The sequence below is a fragment of the Colobus angolensis genome, unplaced genomic scaffold (assembly GCF_000951035.1).
Source record: "Colobus angolensis palliatus isolate OR3802 unplaced genomic scaffold, Cang.pa_1.0 Scaffold390, whole genome shotgun sequence".
Classification (NCBI taxonomy): domain Eukaryota; kingdom Metazoa; phylum Chordata; class Mammalia; order Primates; family Cercopithecidae; genus Colobus; species Colobus angolensis.
The window spans coordinates 687,499-704,952 of record NW_012117266.1 but is presented as its reverse complement, the minus strand read 5'-3'; the positions used below and the strand labels follow the sequence as shown (position 1 = coordinate 704,952).

General features: G+C 44.0%; 1 protein-coding gene and 1 pseudogene across 1 annotated transcript in view; both read right to left on the bottom strand.

The window, feature by feature from the left end:
• Positions 1 to 17,454, bottom strand: part of TIAM1 (T-cell lymphoma invasion and metastasis 1) — a 357,887-nt gene that overhangs the window by 271,531 nt on the left and 68,902 nt on the right. The gene's annotated exons all lie outside the window — the stretch shown is intronic.
• Positions 1,687 to 3,252, bottom strand: LOC105520984 (annotated as a pseudogene).

Sequence of the window (17,454 nt, the reverse complement as noted above, 5' to 3'; positions counted from 1 at the left end):
TCCACAAATATCTTACCTTAAGTCCCACAAATAGGTCAAGAGCTGTGAGTGGAGACCCAAGAGGATTGCACACAAGCGCTACACATACCACTAATGGAGCAGGAAACCGTTTTCAGTGGTACATGGAAAACCATGTTTAATCTTTATAGTTGTAATTATTTTTCAATGTGTATTAAAAAATGTATTAGCAGCACATTAAGCCCATGACATCAGGACTAGGTAAAGTAACCTCACACCCACACAAGCACACACACACTGATAGGATTTGAATGCTGTCCCCTCTGAATCTTTTGTTGGAGGTGGGGGCTGGCGGGAGGTGTTTGGGTCATAGGAACAGATTCCACATGGCTTCATGCTGTCTTTTTTTTTTTTTTTTTTGAGACAGAGTTTCACTCTTGTTGCCCAGGCTGAAGAGCAATGGCGTGATCTAGGTTCACTGCACCCTCCGCCTCCCAGGTTCAAGCGATTCTCCTGCCTCAGCCTCACAAGCAGCTGGGATTACAAGCCCCTGCCACCATGCCGGGCTAATGTTTTGTAGTTTTAGTAGAGACAGGGTTTCCCCATTTGACCAGGCAATGCGGTCCTTTCCATCGTGAATTCTTTATAGACAGATAGATGCAGATTTTTTAAAAACAAACTGTATTAGGTTAATAATTATAATCAACCATCATAAAATAGAATGGGAGTTTCAAAACCATACAAGCTACAAGGCTGGTACAAAAGAAGGGTGGGGTCGAGGGTCCCAAGGCATTTTGGGGTGGGAGACACAGGGAGAGCCAGAGTCACCCAGTGTCTGGGGATGGCTGGGTCAAGGCAATAAGCTAGGATCTGTACAAGTGAAACATTCATCAGAATGTGACCCAGCCTGAAATAGGAGGGGGGAAGATCTTTCAGAGTCTTACAGGTAAGGTCCCAAAACTACAAAATAGGAAGAGGGAAATGTATATTCCTCACCCAGTCTTGGCACCAATTTTGTGCTTTAAAAAATATACTGCACTGGAAGATTTAAAAAAAAAAAAAAAAACTCTACACCACCTGTTTAAAACATAAATCTTATGAACAAATATGTATATATAATACATTTTAATAATATTTGATTTAAAATTAAAATGCTTAATATATATTTATATATTGCAGATAATATATTAATTATATATTATATAATTATAATATATTAATTGATACTATATTAATTTATTTATATATTGATATATTAATTGATGGTATATTGTTAGTTATACTGATATTAATATATTATATATAATAAGCATTTTTAACAAATAAATCTTCTATTGTACCTATGCAGAAATGAACCAAAGTTAGACTCTAAGAGAATTAACTTCAAGGTCAAAGCAAGGGCGAAGGTAGTGGCAGATGCTGGGGTATGCTATGTGGAGGCGCCGCCAGGGACAGGGCATCCCTCTCCTGCCAGCAGCCCGCACCAGCCATCTTGAGGCCCTGAGAGGGGCTGTGATGAAATGGGGCTGTTTCCCTGGGCCCGCAGCCCTGGCACGGGTGCTAAACAGAGACCTGTGTTGGCTTCTGTGATGCTCAGCTCTGCTCCTGGTCTCCCCCATCCCACTCTGCCCCTGGCTTCTCAGGGAATGGAGACCCCCTCACCCTCCCTTCTTGGTTCTGGGGGTCCTCTGGCATGCCCAGAGCTTCTGAGGATGCATATGGGAAATCTCACCTAGAAAAGCAAAAGCAAAATCAAACCCACACCGAAAGACCCATAGTTGACTAAAGAAATGCAACCATGTGCAAAAGTGTCTAAGCCCAAGAGGTAAGTGGCTACCTGGAGACATGGGGGAACTGCCGCAGCCCTTCCAGACGGGCCGCTAAGACACCCGTATTCCATGTGAGGCTATTTCTCCCTGAGGGGCCTGCTCGGGAACTCGGAGCAGAGACCCCTGGAAACTGCAGGGCAAGGGACCCGAAGACATCCTTGTGCCTGTGCACGTGTGCAACATGCGCCACAGCCATGGCCCAGGGAGGACAGGCCAGGTACACACATTCTAGGGAGGGTGCAGGTGGAAGGAAAGTAACAGCCAGAGAGAGATGACTGAAACAAGGTTTTCCTTCTAGATGGAATCCATAAACGGCTTTTGTTATTATTAAAAGAATAACTACAAGATCCAGGGGTACTGACAGCCAGAATGGATGCTGGGTGCTTATTTGCCTGTGGAAGGTCCTTGGTTTCTGCCTTGGTGTCCAGGGTGTTTTTGACGTCCTGAGCTTTATCTGCTGTGGAATGGTCCCGCTGGGCTGGGCACCCGTGGCCTGGCACCAGCTCTTGTCTAAGCACCTCTTAGAACTTCTGGTACCTACTCTCTTAGCTGTGTCACCACCTGCCAGACCCACCACCCTGGGCCCCCCAGGTGGCCACAGCCTTCTCTTCTCCCAGAGATGTGGAGAGCCCCCGTCCCACCCTGAGAGCAGACTGAAGCTCAGTACAGGGCGTTTGTAGAAATTTGTTCTCTTTTTTTGGGGGGCGTGGGGGGGTGGTTGAGACAGGGTTTCCCTCTTGTCGCCCAGGTTAGAGTGCAGTGGCACCATCTCAACTCACTGAAAGATCTGCCTCCCGGGTTCAACCAATTCTCCTGCCTCAGCCTCCTGAGTGGCTGGGACGACAGGCGCTCACCACCCTGCCCGGATAATTTTTATATTCTTAGCAGAGACAGGGTTTCTCCATCTTGGGCAGGCTGGTTTCTAACTCCTGGCCTGAAATGATCCGCCCACCTCAGCCTCCCCAAGTGCTGGGATTACAGGCGTGAGCCACCGAGCCTGGCCTCTGTCTTTTTTCAAGGAGGGGCTGTATATGGATGGTGTGCAGGGACGCCGTCTTCTGACGATGTCGGGAAGGGGAAAAGAGGAACCTGTGTCAGAATCGGTCCTTGTCCTGTGGAGGCAGCCAGCGAGGATGAAGGGGAAGACCAGGGACTTCTCTCCACAGCTGCAGACACTGGTCCAAGGCGCAGGGTGCCAGCCCCAGTGGTGGGTGGCTCAGTGAGCTGGTGCCAGGTAGCCATGCGTGGTGGCCCATGGTGAGCGTCACTGGGGGAGGAGGTGGACCTGGAGGGAAGCCGGCAGCAGCAGTGTGTGGGTCTCTCCCTGGCGCACCTTCCCCAGGGCCAGATGCATGGAGTGAAGTCACCTCTTCCCAGTGGCCCTAATGAGGGGGCCTGGAGCCTGGTTCCTGCTGCGAGCATGCAGGCTGCCCGAGCACGACTTCTGTGAATGGTGCGTTCTCATGAGGTCTGGTTGTTTAAAAGTGTGTTGCACCTTCTCTCACTCTCTTGCTCAGGCTTTCACCATGTGACATGCCTGTTCCCCCTTCACTCTCCACTATGATTACAGGTTTCCTGAGGCCTCCCGAGAAGCCTAGCAGATGCCAGCAAAAAGCTACTTGTACTGTCTGCAAAATGACAAGCCAATTAAAGCCCTTTTCTTTATAAATTACGCAGTCTGAGGTGTTTCTTTATCCAATGCAAGAACACCCTAATACACACACACACACACACGTACACATACACCTCTTATGTGAATATGGTGAATCTGATAAAGAAGGGTACAAATGCCAGAAGTGGATCTCCAAGACACAGGGGACAGAGTGGTCAAGAGAAAGTGCAGAGCCGGGCCATGGTGGCTCACGCCTATAATCCCAACACTTTTTGGGAGACTGAGGCAGGAGGATCACTTGAGACCAGGAGTTCAAGACCAGTCTGGGCAATAAAGCAACACCCCATCTCTACCAAAAAATTAAAATAAAATAAAATAAAATAAAATAAAATAAAATAAAATAAAAGCCAAGCATGGTGATGCACACCTACAGTCCCAGCTACTCAAGAGGCTGAGGCAGGATGATCATTTAAGCCTAGGACTTGGAGGCTACAGTAAGCCATGATCATGCCACTGCATTCCAGCCTGGGTGAGCAAAACCTTGTCTCTTAAAAAATAAAAATAAAAATGGGGAAAGTGGAGGGAGCCAGGAGGCTAGACATTAAGCCCTGCTGCTTATGTTTTTATGCCTCTATTTCTTCATCTGTAAAATGGGGATAATAACTGAATCTACATCACAGAGTTCATATGAGAATTGAATAAAAATAGTAAGCACTCAACCTATCACTAAAATTCAACACAAATTTAAGGTAAAAGCAAGAAGACAAGGGGAAAGAAGGGATGACCACAGGCTGCCGGCAGCAACAAGCACTGGCTCTGCTAAGCCAGGGTTCAGAAAACTTTCTCTGCAAAGGGCCAGATGGTGAACATTTTAGGCCTTCCTGACCATAAGGTCTGTGTCACAAGCACTCAACTCCACCACTGGAGCGTGAAACGAGCCACAGGCAATACGTACATGAATGGGTGGGGCTACATTCCAATAAAATTTTACTCGTGGATGCTGACATTTGAATTTCACATAACTTTCCCATATCACAAAGCATTATTCTTCTTAGGATAGTTTCCCCAACCTCTTTTTTTTATTATTTTTATTTCATTTTATTGAGACGGAGGCTCTCTCTGTCACCCAGGCTGGAGTGCAGTGGCGTGATCTCAGCTTACTGCAACCTCCGCCTCCCGGGTCCAAGCAATTCTCCTGCGTCAGTCTCCCGAGTAGCTGGGATTACAGGTGCCTTCCACCACACCCAGCTAATTTTAGTATTTTTAATAGAGACAGCGTTTTGCCATGTGGGCCAGGCTGGTCTGGAACTCCTGACCCCAAGTGATCTGCCTGCCTCAGCCTCCCAAAATGCTGGAATTACAAGTGTGAGCCACCGCCCCCAGGCTCCCCAACCATTTGAAACCATAAAGTCTATTCTTAGCCTAAGTAACGAAACAAGGCAGTGGTCGGCTGAGTCGCTGAGCCACGTGCTACACACCAGGCATACCCAGGCTGCCCAACTACATTTATATTCATATGAACAGACTGGTCAGCGAGACAATCAAAGTCCCATGCATGGGACACTGCCATCTAATCTCTTATTTTTGATCTCCAGAGAGAGAAAGATTTTAACCAATATTTGATGAACTGTCTAAACTACTTAGTGAGAACAAGCTTCAATTTATCTATCTTAGCCCTGGTATTTTTCTATATAAATCAATTCCTAAAGCACATATTTATAACTATAAATGTCAAGCCTCCACTCCGAGGTTTGGGCTCTTCATTCTGCACTCCACCACATATTATGTCCAACATGACAAATTTATTTCATTACATTCAGTAATCAGGAATATTTCCAGTGGTGGGAAGAAGCCTTGGAACATATCACTTTTCACTATGGATTCCTCATTTTAAAGATATATTTTTTAAAAATCTATCAGAGGAATTTTTTAGAAAGCACAAATACTTTCTTAAGCAAGAATGAGAAATGAGAGATTTTTGGAGAATTTATATTTATTCATTCCTCAGTACCCACTTTGTGGATGCAGTATTATGGGCATAATGTTTTCAGTTTTGATTAAATAATTAATGATGTAAAAACAAGGTATTATTTAAATTCTCTCCAATCACCAGAAGAACAGAACCTCAGGACTCCAACTTTCTTGTTTTTCTATATTCTCTAAAGCAATTTGAGAATCTCACTAATGGACAAGTTGTAAAACTTTTGTATTACTGTTATCAAAAATGACAAGTGATTTACCAGCATACACGTTCACTTCACTATCGTACCCTTTAAGATAGTATCTTCCAATTTAAACTTGATCTTGGCTTTGCCTTTTCCTATGTATTGAAATTACATTAGCTCTTCTCATCAGCACCCCCTTAAAAGTAAGAGTTAATAATGCAGGAGCACCTGTGCAATCACAGATGTTGAGCAGGAAGAAGGCCACCAGACAAGATTCCAGGAGGTAAAACATCGTATCAGCCCAGAAGACAGCCATGATCCATGGGACCAAAGACTGACAGTTTTTAATCAAAACTTCATTATGGTTCTTGAAAAGTAAAGTCTGAAAACAAAAACAAACCACCTTGTACAAATGTATTGTATATTTTGCCGTCTGATCAAGCCCAGAGCTTTTTAAATGAACCTAGGCCAGGAAACACTGATGGTCACCCATTAAAAACAACTTTTTAATTGCATGCTGCTGAATTCTAATACATTCCAAATGGAGGCTTCTCGTTCTCCTTTCTTCATGCTGAAAGTGATGACTAGCTTTTCCAGGATCAAAACCAGACTAGCATTCACAGATTCGTAGTCAGACCTGGGCACTCACATCAAACGGACTTGTCTGGCCTTCTACCAGCCACGCCCCTTAAAGGGGCAAGGATTCCCGGGCAGACAAGCAGATATCTTTCTAGAAGATACCAGGGCACCCTGGACCCAATGTCCACGTCCAGGCCCTCTAGGGGCTCTTTCTTAGTTCTGACCTACCAAGGTAGTGGACGATACTATGTGTGCACTCAAAGGCCCGAGGGCAGCACTTGGTGGGGATTTTAGAGGAGGCTTCTTTGTATACGCTGTTGTGTCCACAAAACCTTTCATGGTCCAAGATGGAGCCAGGGGTGGGAGGATAAGGAAGGGCCATGGCTGGGGCTGGCTTTCCCCTACCTTATGATCCCACATGGTATTCTAAGGAGTGTGACAATTATAACTCTGAATCCAGCTTTCCAAGTCATTATGAAAGTCTAGGCCAGGCACAGTGGCTCACCCCTGTAATCCTAGCACTTTGGGAGGCCGACGTAGGTGGATCACCTGAGGTCAGGAGTTCGAGACCAGCCTGGCCAACATGGCAAAACCATGGCTCTACTAAAAATACAAAAATTAGCTGGGCATGGTGGCAGGTGCCTATAATCCCAGCTACTCCAGAGGCTGAGGTAGGAGAATTGCTTGAACCCAGGAGGTGGAGGTTGAGTGAGTTAAGACTGCACAACTGCACTCCAGCCTGGGTGATAGAGCAAGACTCTGTCTAAAACAACAACAACAAATAAATAAATAAATAAACGAACCATGGAAAGTCTATTTGTCAAGGTAGGAGAATACGTTTTATTTTACAATTTGTTAGCTTGACTTACAACAACTTTTATATATCCAGACAAAGGTTATATTCGCCTTCATTTGTATTCTTGCCCACAGGCCTGCTTTCTTCCACCAAAAAGAGACCATGAACGCATAACTTTTTTTTTCAAATTAAAAGCTGCTAGATATATAAAGAGAGTACCTGATTTAGGAAGGTTCGACTTACAGTTTTTGACTTTACAATGGCACAAAAGCAATAAGCATTCAGCAGAAATCATACTTTAAGTACCCATACACCCATGCTGTTTTTCACTTTCAGTACAGTACTTAATACATTACATGAGATACTCAACACTTTGTTATAAAATAGGCTTTGTGTTAGATAATTCTGCCTAACTGTAGGCTAATGTAAGCTTTTGAGCACATTTAAGGTAGGCTAGGCTAAGCTAGGATGTTCGGTAAATTAAGTGTATTAAATGTATTTTCACCTTAAGGTATTTTCAACTTACAATGGGTTTCCTGAGTTGTAGCCTCATTGTAAGCTGATGAGCATCTGTACTCTCATTCTCAGAAGCCTTGAAAAGATGGTATTTTTAGGTTGATTTGGTATTGTCTGCCTTGTTAAAAAGCCGAAAATGAGGCTGGGTGCAGCGGCTCACACCTGTAATCCCAGCACTCCGGGAGGCCAAGGCGGGCGGATCACCCAAGGTCGGGAGTTCGAGACCAGCCTAACCAACATGGTGAAACCCTGTCTCTACTAAAAATTACAAAATTAGCCGGGCGTGATGGCAGGTGCCTGTAATCCGGCTACTCGGGAGGCTGAGGCAGGAGAATTGCTTGAACCCAGGAGGTGAAGGTTGTGGTGAGCTGAGATCGCGCCACTGCACTCCGCCTGGGCAACAAGAGTGAAACTCTGTCTCCAAAAAAAAAAAAAAAGTGCTGAAAATGATCTTCAATACCTGATATAGTGTAGACATTTGTCTCCTCCAAATCCCACATTGAAATGTGACCTCCAATATTGGAAGTGGGACCTGGTAGTAGGTGTTCTGGTCATGGGGGCAGATCCCTCATGAATGGCTTGGTGCCATCCTTGCAGTCATGAGTGAGTTCTTGCTCTATTAGTTCAAGCAAGAGTGGGTTGTTTAAGAGAGACCGGCACCTCCTACACTCTCTCTTGTTCCTTTTCACCATGTGACATGCTTGCTCCTCCTTCATCTTCTGCCATGAGTAAAAGCTTCTTGCGGCCTCACAGAAGCCAGGCAGACACTGGTGCCTTGCTTATACAGAACCACGAGCCAAATAAACCTCTCTTCTGTTTTTTGTTTTTGTTTTGAGACTGAGTCTCACTCTGCTGCCCGGCTAGAGTGCAGTGGTGCAATCTCAGCTCGCAGCAACTTGCACCTCCTGGGCTCAAGCGATTCTCCTGCCTCAGCCTCCCGAGTAGCTGGGTCCACAGGTGCCCGCCACAATGTCTGGCTAATTTTTGTATTTTTAGTTGGGACAGGCTTTCACCATGTTGGCCAGGCTGGTCTCGAACTCCTGACCTCAAGTGATTCGCCTGCTTTGGCCTCCCAAAGTGCTGGGATTACAGGCATGAGCTGCTGTGCCCAGCCCTCTCTTTATAAATTACCAAGCCTCAGGTATTGCTTTATAGCGATGAAAAATGGATTAACACAGTACTTTGCCAGAATTCTTAAAAATGAAAAATGAAATGCAACAGGCTGTCCACAGACGTCCACTTCTGAGGCTGCTTTTGAGGCATTACTATTCCATGAGCTCAACACCACCCTGTCCTCCCCAGCAGCATCCTCTACCTCTGCACCCAGAACATGCCCAAGAGACACAAAGGCTCCCAGAGGTGAATGCAGTCATATTGAGCCTTATAAAACCTGTGTGTGTCCGAACTGCTGGATCCCACATGAATGTCGGGAATCCCCTCCACCACCACTGAGAACCATGGCTAAAGTATATCTGAATTTTTTAAGAGAAGAATTTCAGTACCTCCTTGGACTTCAGTTGTTTGTGAGGACTTCTCACTTAGCCATTTGCTAAAGCTGAGAGTGTTTGTTTGAATGCGGAGGATCATAAAAAGTCACTTAAGAAGTGGTTTTAATAGAAACAGAACCAGCACTTGGAACGCTCTAAGTCTTTCCTGACTTTACCACTGACTGTCACACTATATAATAACCATATGGCCTGCATTTCCAGCAGAGTTCCGATTTCATGTATCTTATTACATTAAGTTAATAAATAGACTTATACTGATTCTTAAAGATTTTCTTTTTTCATATTTTCCAAATGTTATACAAGAAAGCATATGTTTTTTCATAATCAGAACCAAATAAATCTCATTTATATATTATGTAAATATACATTTATATTTATATTGTGTGTATACAAAAACCCGCATGTGAATGCTTATAGCAGTTTTATTCATAATTGCTAAAACTCGGAAGCAGCCACAATGTCCTTCAGTAGGTGAAGGGATAATCAATGGTATATCACACAAAGGAATATTATCCGGCACTAAGAAAAAATGAGCTAGCAAGCCACAGAAAAATATGGAAGGACCCTGAATACATATTACTAAGTGAAAGAGGCCCATCTGAAAAAGCTACACACGGTACGACTCCAACTACATGACATCCTGGAAAAGGTAAAACGATAGAGACAGTAACAAGAGCAGTGGTTGCCAGGGGTGGGGGAAAGGAGGGATGAACAGGCAGAGTACAGAAGATTTTTAGAGCAGTGAAACCAATTTTGTGGGATACTGTGTGGTGAACACACGTCACTATACATTTGTCCAAATGCACAGAAGGTACAACAGCAAGAGTGAAGCCTAGTGTAAACTATGAACTCTGGGCGGTGATGACAGTTGAACATTGGTTTGTTGTTTGTAAAAAATGCACCAGTCTGAGGCAGGATGTTGATGGTGCGGGAGGTGGACCGGGAGTGAGGGAGGAAGGGGTGTATGGGAACTCTCCGTGCTTTCGACCCAATTTGGCTGGCCACCTAAAACTGCTCTAAAAATGAAAATCTACTTTCTCTCTCTCTCTCTCACACACACACAGCCAGAGGAGCCAGAGCAAACACACAGGGCTCATGTTTATGGCCACTTGCCTGACAGCAGCGGGCAACCATTCTCTCCACCTCCTTGCCCACAGCCTTGCTTTCTTCTTCCATGGTATGAAGTGATTCCAGCTGCTACCCATGAGCTACAAGCATTATTACAAAACTAGCAAGTGGGGTCAGGCATGATGGCTCACACCTGTAATCTCAGCACTTTGGGAGGCCAAGGTGGGCAGATCATTTGAGGTCAGAAGTTCAAGACCAGCCTGGACAACACAGTGAAACCCCCATATCTACCAAAAATACAAACATTAGCCAGACACGGTGGCGTGTGCCTGTAGTCCCAGCTACTCTGAGGCTGTGGCACCAGAATTGCTTGAGCCCAGGAGGCAGAGGTTGCAGTGAGCTGAGATCGTGCCACTGCACTCCAGCCTGGGCAACACAGTGAGACTCTGTCTCAAAAAAAAAAAAAAAGAAGAGGTGGAGGAGAACAAAACTAGTAAGTGGAGCTCTCCAGGGATGTCACTATGTCTCAGGGAGCTGCATCTAGAGAAGTGACAAATGGCCCCACACACAGATCACTGCTTGCCTCCAGAGAGAGGCAGTCCACTGGGGACACGGTGCCACTGCAGCCATGTGACAGTAAGGACGGCTTTCGCCACCAGAGCAGCACAGAAAATTGGACAAGAGGGGCCCTCGGAGGCCGAGGTCATCTAAACACAGCCAATCACCAGATACGCCACAGAGGCGAAGAGGAGGGCCAACCTTGCATTTTCTACCACAAGAGAATGTATTGTTCTCTCCAACTGAGAAAGCAGATTGCGTTACACTTCTCCACATAAATGAACTTACACAGAGGGCATGGGGATAGTAAAAGGTGCTAGACAAGAGAATAAATATTGACTAAAACATCTATCTTGGGGAGGGAACACATGCGTTCCCCTTGGCTGTCAGGTGAAAATTTTTGCTTTATAAATTGGGGAGGTTACTAAAAGGACGTGAGATGCATGGAATTCATGAACAACTGTCTGTGAAAAATCTATCCTAATTAGGAAACAACATGTACATGCCTGAAACAGCAGGCCAGCAGGGAGGGCCAGAACAGAAAGAAAGTAAGGAGCGAAAACAAAATAAGGCTGTCTAGCAAAAAGGTGCATCATTCTCCCTCTAGATTTAAAATTCAACAGGAACATGGCTTTTTTCCTCCGTAATGGCTGTGAAATTGATTGGGATATAAGCTAATGGAGGTCCCCAGAGTGCTAAACTAAATTAGAGGAAGTCCTATAATTACAGCTAGCAGTTAATTATTATATGATGAGAATTGTAATCAAAGTAACAGATACACTATTATTTTCCATCTTTTCTGCAAAACACATCTAACAAAGTCTCTTAAGAGTAGAGGGGCTTGTTTTGTGGTTCAACTTATGCCGATTTCTACTGCCCAAAATCCAAACAAGAACCTCGTTCCTGCAGGTGACTTGGGCTGTGACCTCAGTGCCTGCCCCATCCTGCCTTTCCCACACATGCCTCCTGCCAATCTTCAATACATTCGCAGGTCCCTCTGCCTGGAATGTTCTTTCCCCGGATTTCCATGGGGTCTCTCTCCCTCCATGCAGATCTCAGGATCACACTTCCTGGGAGAAGGATCCCCAGACCACCCTGTCTAAAACAGACACCCACCACCCTCTCCATGTCTATTCTCCTACCTGCCCCACTGTAGCTCCCGAAACACTGTCTGGCTCTCAGTTGGTCCTCAATAAATACAAAATATATATAAATATATATATATAATGTTTAATATGATATAATAATATAAAATATTATATATTAATTACATTAGCAATTATAACAATCATATTATATTTAATAATATTAATATAAAACAAAATATCAGGCCAGGTGCAGTGGCTTACGTCTGTAATCCCAGCACTTTGGGAGGCCAAGGTGGGTGGATCACTTGAGGTCAGGAGCTCGAGAATAGCCTGGCCAACATGGTGAAATCCCACCTCTACTAAAAATACAAAAATTAGCTGGGCCTGATGGCAGACGCCTGTAATCCCAGCTACTCAGGAGGCTGAGACAGGAGAATCACTTGAACCTGGGGTGGAGGTTGCAGTGAGCTGAGATAGCGCCACTGCACTCCAGGCTGGTGGAATGAAACCAAAGCAAAAGGACCCTGGGATCGCTGTGATATCATTGTATTTAAGTGAACAACGTTCTAGCAAGACCTATATTCAGACCAGCCTAGAAGTGATAAGGTCTGCGTTCAATTTAGCTGCAGATCTTCAGATGCAACATCAAAGAGGTAATGAAAGGGAATTGAGATTTTCGAGGTATCTTTTATACACTAAGCACTATGTTTGGCTCTGAAGAGACATGATCTCTTAACAAAGAACTATCATGCCCATTTCTAAGTGTCATTTTATAAATAGCAAAAACTGAGGCAGAGAAGTTGGCCAAAGTCACACATACAGCAAGTGCCAAATTCCTATACAGACCTTTTTGCATCCAAAAGTTCTGCTAAGGGTCCATGTTTCAAATAGCTTCCTTCCTCTCTTCCTTTCTCTCCTCCTCTTTTCCTCCCATTTTAATTCCTTTGAAAAAAACTCATAAAGTAGAAACCAATATACAAAAACCTTGATATCTGCCACCCAAAATGAACATTTCTAATTTAAATAATGATAATCACATTGACCAAATCAGCTCTTGCTTTAACTTTCCCAATATCCCCGCACCAGAAATGAGATAACAGGACAAAGAGTTGGTGAGACCTCATTCAAATTACAATTTATGGCCATCCTTCCTGGCTTGGTGCCAACACGTTATGATCCAAATTTGTTAGGGGGAGTCTTCCCAGTCAAAGGCAGCTCTGTGTAAAACAAACCTCTCTATACAGAAAGAAACTCTTTCATTCCATTCCAGAAGTCAGAATGTGAAGATGCTGGGCTGCTTTCTGCCAGCATCTTCCAGGGCAGAAGGAAAGACATGGAAAACGGGAAAATGAGAAGGGGCAGAGGCAACAGGTCTCACACTAACCATTTACAGTAACAAAGGAACTGCAGAATTCTTCCCTGTTACCTTGTAGAATGGATGAACCATGGAATACCTGATAAACTTCTAAGCAAGCTTCAGCCTGCCCCTGTGTAGAATTTGCACAGACTCCAAGCACCTCCCACTGCCATGGGACGGACATGGACCAATGTGTTGGCTTCCCTTTGACCTCCCCCCTACAACCCCCTCCCAACCTCCCCTCTGCACCAGTAGAATGGGACCCAGGGGCACAGGAAGTGCCTAATCTCTGCAAGCAAATGTCAATCTTCAGGGCAAAAAAAAAAAAGCTTTGTTCTTTAGAACCAGAGTTGAAACTAGGTTGAGATGACCACATAAATTCACTAACAAATTCACAAAGGAAGCACCTGTTCTCAGAAAGGCGTGGAAAATCGTAAAACAATCTTTCTTTTTATGCCGTCCTTCTGAATGAAGAACTATGGATGAACTGGGCCTGGGGGAGACCTGGTCAGTTTTCCCACACAATGATCACGGTTTGTGTTACTGAAGAAAATGTCAACATTTTTTTCTTAAATAAACCACCACAAAACTTCACTCCACTAAAAATGAAAAATAACATAGCCATGGGACGTAGCCCGCATCTTTTCTATTCTCCCGTCACACTTCAGATCATCTAAACACCTGATCCAGCGCATAAAGAAATGGTGGCTGCGCTATCATTGCAAAATTCCCACTGCAGGCAGAAGAACTCTGCCATCCTCGTAGCACGGTACACAGTTCCCAGACAGGAAAATTCTGTGTGCTCCCTCAGTAAAGGAGAAAAATTATAACCAATTACAATACCAAGGGCATTAGCCACTCTGATAAATATCTAAGCAGGCTTCAGTCTATGCCTGGGCAGATATGAAGAACTATTTAGTGTGATATGAGAATACAGAGTTGATCATTTATCTTGTGAAACTGAAGAAGAAAAAGAAATGTAAACGTCAGCATCTCTTATCACCCAGGCTCTGTCTCTTCTCAAGCAATTAAAAATAGTCTTTGGGATGGGCCTGGTGGCTCACACCTGTAATCCCAGCACTTTGGGAGGCCAAGGCTGGCAGCTCACTTGAGGCCAGAAGTTCGAGACCAGCTTAGCCAACATGGAGAAACCCCATTTCTACTAAAAATACAAAATAAATAGATAAATAAAATAAAATAAAATTAGCGTTTTCCAGAAACTAAAAAGAAACAGCAAAGCCAAAATTAATTCCACAAGGAAGAATTGGTTGCTTTACTCATTTATACTATGTATAATAAAGAATAATAAATTTCTATTATTATAAATCTTACTTTTACATTTTAGATATAACATTAATACCCCCTGAGATATACTAAAATTTGTCTATAAAGCAAGGAAATTATTTTTTTTAACATTGGCTTGGATAAGTTCTCTCTTTAAAATTTATACCATAGTATCCTTAAATACTTCGTGCCATTTTAAACTGATTTTGATTTAAGATATATTACAATCTATTAAAGTTTTAAAAATAATAAATTAACGTTTAGGTCAACTAAATTAAATAATTATATACAATATATTATTGCTTTAAATCCCAAGGCAAAGAAAGGAAATTGCTTCTTCTAGCTGACAGAATGAATTGTATGCATCCACCATGGGGGGAAATGCTTCCTTCATCTAAAAGAGCTTGCCCCAAAAGTTCCTACTGCTCACAGCAAACGTTGCAAAATGTGAATGTTTTTAAAATGGATGATTTGTATCTTGAGATCTGTGTTATAGCCCAAGAGATAAGTAAGCCATAGCTGTTACAAAGAGGTGTTATCTGAAAGTTTCCAAGCTTAAATTCAATATGACATTTAGGATTATTAAAACCCATTAAGATTTTTGACTTTGAGTTGATACAAGCGAAATGAGTGGCCCCCTGCACAAACAGGCATGCCTTTCCCTGGATCTTCAAAGCCAATATTTCAGCTCATAAATGTCTCTCACAAGTGTTCTTTATTCCCCTAACTCAAATAAAGCTAACTTCACGTTTGCCTTGGAAAACAGACCTCTTTCAAAGAATGTTGACACTTTCATTGATTTCTAAGGGCTCCTGATAGTATATGGGCACAGACATACATTCACTCACACATCCTGATTTTTCTAAGTCAGAGAAGCCTGACTGTCAGCTATATATGGTCCTATCTACCCCCCACCAAAAAAAAAAAACCCACAAACAAATAAAAAAAAGCTAAACTAAAATTTTAAAGAATTGGAAGGAAATATAAGGCGAAATATAAGGACACCACTCTGTCTTTTTTTTGTTTTTCTTTTCTTTTTTTGAGACAGAGTCTCCCTCTGCAACCCAGGCTGGAGTGCAGTGGCGTGATCTTCGCTCACTGCAAGCTCCACTCCCTGGGTTCAAGCAATTCTCCTACCTCAGCCTCCTGAGTAGCTAGGACTACAGGCACCTGCCACCATACCCGGCAAATTATTTTTGTAATTTTAGTAGAGATGGGATTTCACCATGTTAGCCAAGCTGGTCTCAAACTCCTGACCTCAGGTGATCTGCCCGCCTCAGCTACCCAAACTGCTGGGACTGCAGGCATGAGCCACCGTGCCCGGTCAGACACCATATTTTTTGATTTATAAATTAGATCAGTGGCAGCATATGCTGGAATATACACTCCAGGAGAGCAATATCTTTGTGGATTTTGTGCACTCCTATATCCCAACTGCCTAGTAAAGTGCCTTTGAGTAGATTTCAGCTCATGGAATCCTCTCAACAACATTATGAGACAGGTACTATACCTACCCCATTTTACAGCTAAGAAACTGAAATTCAAAGAACTTCGTTACCAAAGTGACACAGCTGGTTAAGGGGGCATAGAAGCCTTTAAGTCTTGCCCAGTCCTCTTCTCTGTCTTTACCATTTGGTTATCGTATTCCTGTCATCCAAGGACTTCAACACACATCAGAAGTCCTTGACTATTTTTAAAGTAGAATCCCGGCCAGGCGCAGTGGCTCATGCCTGTAATCCCAGCACTTTGGGAGGCGGAGGCGGGCGGATCACCTGAGGTCAGCAGTTCAAGACCAGCCTGACCAACACGGAGAAACCCCGTCTCTACTAAAAAGACAAAAATTAGCCAGGTATCGTGGCAGGCTCCTGTAATCCCAGTTACTCAGGAGGCTGAGGCAGGAGAATCACTTGAACCCAGGAGGCAGAGGTTGTGGTGAGCCGAGATCGTGCCTTTGCAGCCTGGGAAACAAGAGCAAAACTCCATGGCGAAACAGATAAATACATAAATAATAAATAAAGTGGAATCACTGCAAGGTGAGTCTGCATTTTTAAAGTCGAAATTAGGAACTCAAAAAGTAAACAAGTGCATATGAAAAGATAAATTCGGCCGGGCGCGGTGGCTCACGCCTGTAATCCCAGCACTTTGGGAGGCCGAGGCGGGCAGATCACGAGGTCAGGAGATCGAGACCATCCTGGCTAACACGGTGAAACCCCGTCTCTACTAAAAATGCAAAAAATTAGCCGGGCGTGGCGGCGGGCACCTGTTGTCCCAGCTACTTGGGAGGCTGAGGCAGGAGAATGGCTTGAACTCGGGAGGCGGAGCTTGCAGTGAGCCGAGATCATGCCACTGCACTCCTGACTAGGCAACTGAGCAAGGCTCTGTCTCAAAAAAAAAAAAAAAAGAAAAGAAAAGATAAATTCATATGCACTAATTTAATCCAAAAGCATGAATGAAAGTATTTTTTAAACTAAATATTCATTGGTGATGTCATGTATCCAATGACCTCTGTCCCTAGTCAGTGTTAGTAACCAGCTCTTCATCAGCTACAGATAGACCCCAGCACTTCTGTACCTCTTCCTCATTCTACTGTCTAGACCTGAAATTTTAACTGGGAAAAGCTGGAAGCTAACGCAAGGCAGGAAAAAATGGGCCCTGCCCTGCTAATGGAGCCTACAGCTGAATATAAACAATGGTAAACTGTTCCTTTATTGGGATATGGCAGCCATGTCAATCATTGCTTCCCAACAACACCGCTTTTTGGAGAGCCTGCCTGGGCAAGTCTGAGACCACCCATCATCACACATGCACCCTTGCATCCTAGCAGAAGCTAGGTGAATACATGACTCAGTATTGGCCAAACAGACTCTCACTTAAAAATCTGGAATTAAGATTGGGCTCACGCCTGTAATCCCAGCACTATGAGAGGCCAAGGTGGTGGGATCACGAGGTCAGGAGATCGAGACCATCCTGGCAAACACAGTGAAACCCCGTCTCTACTAAAAACACACAAAAAAATTAGCCGGGTGTGATAGCGGGCACCTGTAGTCCCAGCTACTCGGGAGGCTGAGGCAGGAGAATGGCATGAACCCGGGAGGCGGAGCTTGCAGTGAACCAAGATCGTGCCACTGCACTCCAG